Here is an 8,615-nt window from a genome sequence, read left to right on the forward strand (position 1 = left end):
TCTAGGTCAGAAAAAAATTACTTTAAAAATAATATTTGGACTATAAATTTAAGAAAGCATATAGAATTACTACCCACCGGGATTTGTTTCCATGGTAACAGATTAAAAAGAATTATTTCATTTATGCGATTTGTCAATTTGTTTTATAATTGTACAACTTTTGAAGAGTGCATTGAGCATTTTCATGAATAAGATACAATTCCAGCCCAAAAATGATATTCATATTTATTTGTCAAGTATTGTAGTATCACATTTATTAGAAATTAAGATGTTGAGTTTTTTTTTTTCTAAATTCAGTGCAATTTAGTACAATATTTTCAATATCCTGGCGGGTTTTTCCACGGTCCTGCTTCGTCATAAATTCCGTGTTACATTAGCCCGAACCTGTCTTATATACCACATCTTTGAAATAATTTCCCTCTCCTTGTTCCATTGCTTGATGTTTGTTTACAAATGTAACCTTCCGGACAATTTAAAGTATAAAGCCCGGTCAGTGGTGGATCTAGAGGAGGGGGGGGGGGGGGGTAACGTAAAGTTAGTAAAAATGACACTAATAAATCTGTTTTATGTCGACGTTATGCAAATGTTCCTCAAACAAAATTAAGACTATTTTAAGATGTACTAGAGAAGACCCCCCCCCCCTTTTTTTTTTTACATGGTCAGATCAGTCGCGTTTTCTACATTTCAAAGTTCATGCGATAAATCGCTCTATCAGCGCATGTTGATGTCATAGCATTGGAATATGAAGTGCATGTAATTAGAGAGCATTGTTGGGTTTATTTTAAAAATATACTTGTGAATGTCATAAAAAGTCCTAGCTTCGTTAATGTCGAACCTTGTCTTTGAGGATACTATTCACAAATAATGATCGATTATAACAGCATCAAAATAAATCCTACTTTCCCTACTGAGCAAGATTCGCAGAGATTAGATGGTCACAACATAATTTTAATGGAAATTAACCGTAGCGCATATTATATATGTATATATAAAAAATTGTAAACTTTCATAATATCAAAGAAAATAATTAATAAATGATCATTTCAGAAACATTAGTAATTTTTGCCAGTACGCATTTTTACGCCAAGACTGTGGAAAGACTTGATGTCCAAAAATAATTTTCAAAAATGACCAAATAAGCCGGTATGGGGTTATTTGAGTGTTTTAGTTGAATACACAAAAATCATGACCATGCCAAGAAATCCCGTCTGGTCTGAATTCGTTGGCTTCAATAGGACCTTATTACATGCTGATTAATAGTAGCCGTCGCTTATTTATAACGGTTTTTCTATACCGGAGATTTTGCTAAGAATTTCTTGGCATGCATATAAATATTGCATGTGTTAAGGGTAACATTGAAAATTACCCTCAAATATATGCAATATTTGTTTTATTATACTATAGAAAGCGAAGCTCGCGTAGCGACGAGCTCGGCGCTCCCATGATTACACATGAGTCACGTGATTTGCTCTTCAGAGGAGTATTACCCGTAACAATGCTTCTGGAAAAATGTCGCCGTCACTGCGGTATACACTGTACTTCTTTGACAACCCTGTAATTAAAATCATTAGATTGTTTAGAAAGTACCATAAACGTTTTTACATTCCAGATAAGCTTTCTCATAGCTTCGTACGTTTTGTTTCTGCTTGGTTTGAAAGAAGAAGAAAAAACATTGCAGCTAATATGACGTTACACTGTAACTGTTTACATCCACCGCGTTATATTTCCCGCGTTAAATGTGTCTACAACTTCGTGTTGCAAGATGTTAATGGGCTTCGCTCGTCTTAACCGTCATACCGTATAACATATCATAAACAACAAAGCAGAAAAACTCATGTCTGATGACATTTAGCCAATCACTGTCATGCGATGTTTTATATATCATTGCAGGTCTTCACGTTTATTACAAACGCTCAAATGACGTCGTCTAACAATCTACGGCGAATCATACGTGCATGAATTTGACGTATGTGATAATTTATCTAATATAACTTTTTTAAAGTAATGTTACCAGGGCCGTAAATTACATGGAGGCGGAGGAGGCAGCTGCCTCCTCCAACTTTTGAGCCAAAAAAAAAAAATAAAATTTAAAGTTCATTAGAATTTATGTTGTTTCCAATAACTAAGAACATGATACCTCCCTTAAAAAGCATTCCAAATCTTTCTTTTAGAATGAGTTAGTCAAGTAACATCTTAGAAGGCCCTAGAATCAAGGATTTTGCACGAAACGTGTTCAGTGTGCACAAAATGTGCCCCGCCTAATTTCCTGCCTCCTCCAAATTGAAGGTTAATTTACGGCCCTGTGTTACCCGTTGCTATATGTACTATCACCCTTTAGCGCGTGCCTTCTATTCTCAGAAGGAAATATTGTGTTTTTCAACTGTTTCTCGGCCAATCAGATTCGAGCATTTTACATGAAAAGTATAATAATATAATATCATACCTTATAATACATATATTGTCAATTTGTCATTTATACAAAATATTCATAATATATATGTGTGTAAATGTATATATGTATGCGTATGAACGGTTGGATGGATATGTAGGTATATGAATGTTTATTTATATATCTACTTAATTTGTGTTTACACTTCCATTCTGATCTTGATGTAGGGAGATTAAAATAGACTGTGTCTGCTGTCCAATCCCTTTCACTTTGTGAATAAAATATTGTTTGAATTAAAAATATTTATAACATTGCCTTGACATTGTTAGGAGAGAGTATTTACAGAATATGCCCTTTGCCCAATCCTATTCAATTATTTACTGAATAGAATATTGTTTATACTAATAAATAAGTATGCGATGAATGAATGATTAAAACTTGTATTCGGGACTATATGAACACTTTTAAAAATTGATTTACTGCGACCAAACATTAAATCTTGTCTATTTCTCAATTCACTTCACCACCATTTGTAACCATGATGCAACTGACATAAAATGCAAGGGCGGATCCGAGTCAATTAGTGGGGTAGGTGGGTCAGAATCTCTCTATTTTGTGAGGAGAAAATACTATTGAATGGTCAACAACTTTCAATCATGTGAACTTTATTTGTTGGATCATCTAATATTTAGAAATTTAACTCCTTCAGGTATATCTATAGGGCATCAACTCCTTCGGGTGAGGTATATATCGGTCATCAACTTCTTTAGGTTTAGATAGGGCTTTAGGCTTTAACTCCTCTAAGTATGGATAAGGCTTCAATATGTACATATGTATAGATAGGACTTCCATATGTAATTTCCGAGTTGCCCAATAGTTTTCTCCCTTTAACTCTTATATACGGGGAGACGCAAAATGTGTTTTCGTACACCCGGTGGGTGTAAATGCTCATCGCTACCTTAGGGGCTTCTGTAGAAAAATCAGGACATATCCCGATCCCTAGCTGAAGTGGGGGGGGGGGGTGTCTTGATTCTCTACACAGGTCACTGTGTAGCTGCGTTCATATATTAACTGAGGGATGCAAACTTCCGCCAGAGGTCGTTTGCACACAAACCAACAGTGTGCGGAGACGCAGAGGACTATGGGTAGTATGCTGAGGGATGATTACCGCTGTCATCCAACTACCCGAACAACAGGGAAACACAAATCGAGTATTTGAGAATAATATAACTTATAACAGAAACCACGATATCTCTTTGTTAGAAGGAGGAAATGAATGATAATTTCATAGGCACAATTCAAACAAATTATTCTTGATATGGTCACTTTAATGTACACCACCGGGTGATATAAACAAATCTCATGCTATCATAACTTCCATCCATATTTACATAGCGAGTCTATAATAACCTCGTACATCTACATGTAGTTTGTACCCACCCAAGCGTCCAGTCGAATACTGAACGTACCTTCATCACAGAAGAGCGGTAATTGCGTATTATGCTAGGTGGACAACATCTTCGCTAGCCAAGGGTGACGCTCCACGGTGTTTAGAAACCCTATGGAGCGTCACTCTTGGCTAGCGAAAATGATTGGACAATGATAAAGAACATTGTTCTCTTTTATATAAACAAACCTACATCCCTTCCCCCATAAATGAAGGAACTTGCAGAAACTTTCTAGGGCCTTATCCCGACATATTTTCAGATGACGGATTTCTAAAACCCGATCCCTCAGAAAGATTGGAAATTGCCTCTTGGTTGAACAGTTTTGAGAGGAGTGATGGTGGGGGTCACTTCCTCAAAAGTCAACCCTCGAACACTAATTACTTTTTGGACACCCTTTCAAAATTGTCTATGAATATTTCAGACTGATAAAACGGTTGTCTGTTTAAAATTACATGTATTACACATATTGCGCTGCATTTCGATAAAAAAAAAAAAATCATACAGGATCGGCTAGTGTATTTATAATGTCAACAGGACTTCGTTCCGAGTGGAATTTCAAAATAAAGCAAAGCAAATTCATCGTATGGAAGGTATATTCATAAATACTTGAATTTATCAAGTTCTTTGTCATTAAAGAAATTTATAAGATATTTGAATTTATCAAGTTTTACAAATGAATTGATAGGCCATTGCCTCTGAATGACTCGGTGTCCCCATTTCGATTTCACCTGGTTTTATTTCTCGCTACCGTGTCATTGACACACAGAGTAATCTACCTGATACAATGACACACACTGTTATCTACACCGGTACCTGCGACCTCCATTAGATCGACCTCTACCACGCGACATTTAGCGAGCGCTAATTAATGTCGTGTCCTCGTGAATATTCGCCCACCATCGGGCAAGTTATGAAACGAAATTTTTTAATGAAATGTCGAGCTTGTTTATTGACGTGGGATCTGAATGATATCTAAAAATTAAAATTTTCTTTTCGAAAAGACTGCAACGCTTTCCTCTATCATACTTCTTGAAGGGCTAAAGTATGCTGATGTGAAGTGATAATGTTCATACCCTCAGAGACATATATAACATATCGGTTAACCCATTTCCCTTGTGATTCAAAACAAATTTGTCTGGACAGCTTCCAGTTAGAAACGACAAACACATTACCAACAGAAGCCATACAATGAGAGAAACCAACCTATTGGAAGGCGTACAAGTCTCTGCAGCACGAATAATTACTGGACTGAGGATTAATTCTTCCAGATCAGCAATTGATCATCAATTGGGATGGGAAACTTTATCATGTCGACGAAAAATTCAAAACCTGACCTTATTTAAAAAAAAATAGTATATCCCCTCCCTACAGTTTCCACGGATCTCTGGTTCCACTAAAATGAACCCGACATGAATTACATTTATTATATACCCTTAAAACAGCTTATTTCACTAAATGTCAAGGGGGTGGTTTTTTTAATATTCAAGATATCTCCATTAAACTGTGCACAGCATGCTGTCGGTTATTTGATGTCATTATAAACAAGATGTATTACCTGTGACAAGCATACCTTACTAATTCATACATCATACTCATCATTTTTGTCATCAGATCCGAAGTCGTGAGTACGATCTGCTTGTACTCACTTTGTGTGAAATGAACACCGTTTTGTTCCCAGGCAGCTGTTGACGATCGACTCCGGAAAGATGGCACATGCAAGACGTCACACCACGTCCGCCGTGATCCTTTCCTAATCAGACTGATGTGTGTATGTGAGTGTGTACTGCTGAAACAGTCGTGAGTCCCACAGTCAGTGTAGTATTAGTAACCGGGCGTTAGGTACTTACAATTACTTTCTGACACCCAGCCTAGCCTTGAGTCTGGTAGTCACATGTCGGATACAAGATGTAATATTAGTTATGCTCCATGGTACAATCAACCTTCTTTATGACCTGTAAGTGATGATCACTCTGTTGGATAGTGGCGGATTCAGATGGGCGGATTTTCAGATCGCATTCCTTTTCAAATGATGTTCTATTATCGTGATAACGGTACGTCGTACTTCACGGACAGAGTAAAACCAGATTCTTTTAAACAAGTCTACATCAAGTATGTTTAAAAATGAGCACATCTTCAATTCATACAATTCTGAATCCTCCGTGGAAAACACATGCTTGACAATATGAAAGAAAGATGACAAGGGATACAGTCTTTCAGCAGTAAGCTAAATCAGCTATATTTCTGAATCTACATGTCTGTTTTTTCCTTATGTCTCAATAACGCGATATGAATCATCTACATTCGATCATTAACGATCCTATATGTTCCGTAGTACTATAAAATGACCCTGTATGTTCCATAGTACTATAAAATGACCCCGTATGTTTCGTAGTACTATAAAATGACCCTATATGTTCCATAGTACTATAAAATGACCCTATATGTTCCATAGTACTATAAAATGACCCCGTATGTTTCGTAGTACTATAAAATGATCCTATATGTTCCGTAGTACTATAAAATGATCCTATACATGTATGTTCCGTAGTACTATAAAATGACCCTATACACGTATGTTTCGTAGTACTATAAAATGACCCTATATGTTCCGTAGTACTATAAAATGACCCTATATGTTCCATAGTACTATAAAATGATCCTATACATGTATGTTCCGTAGTACTATAAAATGACCCTATATGTTCCGTAGTACTATGAAATGACCCTATATGTTCCGTAGTACTATGAAATGACCCTATATGTTCCGTAGTACTATGAAATGACCCTATATGTTCCGTAGTACTATGAAATGACCCTATATGTTCCATAGTACTATAAAATGACCCTGTATGTTCCATAGTACTATAAAATGACCCTATATGTTCCGTAGTACTATGAAATGACCCTATATGTTCCGTAATACTATAAAATGACCCTATATGTTCCATAGTACTATAAAATGATCCTATACATGTATGTTCCGTAGTACTATGAAATGACCCTATATGTTCCGCAATACTATAAAATGACCCTATATGTTCCATAGTACTATAAAATGATCCTATACATGTATGTTCCGTAGTACTATGAAATGACCCTGTATGTTCCATAGTACTATAAAATGACCCTATATGTTCCGTAGTACTATAAAATGACCCTGTATGTTCCGTAGTACTATAAAATGACCCTATATGTTCCATAGTACTATAAAGTGATCCTATACATGTATGTTCCGTAGTACTATGAAATGACCCTATATGTTCCGTAGTACTATGAAATGACCCTATATGTTCCGTAGTACTATGAAATGACCCTATATGTTCCGTAGTACTATGAAATGACCCTATATGTTCCATAGTACTATAAAATGACCCTGTATGTTCCATAGTACTATAAAATGACCCTATATGTTCCGTAGTACTATGAAATGACCCTATATGTTCCGTAATACTATAAAATGACCCTATATGTTCCATAGTACTATAAAATGATCCTATACATGTATGTTCCGTAGTACTATGAAATGACCCTATATGTTCCGTAATACTATAAAATGACCCTATATGTTCCGTAGTACTATAAAATGACCCTGTATGTTCCGTAGTACTATAAAATGACCCTATATGTTCCATAGTACTATAAAGTGATCCTATACATGTATGTTCCGTAGTACTATGAAATGACCCTATATGTTCCGTAGTACTATGAAATGACCCTATATGTTCCATAGTACTATAAAATGATCCTATACATGTATGTTCCATAGTACTATGAAATGATCCTATATGTTCCGTAGTACTATAAAATGACCCTATATGTTCCGTAGTACTATGAAATGACCCTATATGCATATGTTCCGTAGTACTATAAAGTGATCCGTCTTGTTCAGTAGTCTTATAGAATGATCCGTCATGTTCAGTATCCTATAGAGAGATCCGTCTTGTTCAGTAATCTTATAGAGAGATCCGTCATGTTAAGTATCCTATAGAGAGATCCGTCATGTTCATTATCCTATAGAGAGATCCGTCATGTTCAGTAATCTTATAGAGAGACCCGTCATGTTCAGTATCCTATAGAGAGATCCGTCATGTTCAGTAATCTTATACAGAGATCCGTCATGTTCAGTATCCTATAGATAGATCCGTCATGTTCAGTATCCTATAGAGAGATCCGTCATGTTCAGTAATCTTATAGAGAGACCCGTCATGTTCAGTATCCTATAGAGAGATCCGTCATGTTCATTATCCTATAGAATGATCCGTCATGTTCAGTAATCTTATAGAGAGATCCGTCATGTTCAGTATCCTATAGATAGATCCGTCATGTTCAGTATCCTATAGAGAGATCCGTCATGTTCAGTATCCTATAGAATGATCCGTCATGTTCAGTAATCCTATAGAGAGATCCGTCATGTTCAGTATCCTATAGATAGATCCGTCATGTTCAGTATCCTATAGAGAGATCCGTCATGTTCAGTATCCTATAGAGAGATCCGTCATGTTCAGTATCCTATAGAGAGATCCGTCATGTTCAGTATCCTATAGAATGATTCGTCATGTTCAGTAATCCTATAGAGAGATCCGTCATGTTCATTATCCTATAGAATGATCCGTCATGTTCAGTAATCTTATAGAGAGATCCGTCATGTTCAGTATCCTATAGAGAGATCCGTCATGTTCAGTATCCTATAGAGAGATCCGTCATGTTCAGTATCCTATATAATGATCCGTCATGTTCAGTATCCTATAGAGAGATCCGTCATGTTCAGTAATCTTATA

This window comes from Ostrea edulis, chromosome 2, assembly GCF_947568905.1.
Source record: "Ostrea edulis chromosome 2, xbOstEdul1.1, whole genome shotgun sequence".
NCBI classification, from domain to species: domain Eukaryota; kingdom Metazoa; phylum Mollusca; class Bivalvia; order Ostreida; family Ostreidae; genus Ostrea; species Ostrea edulis.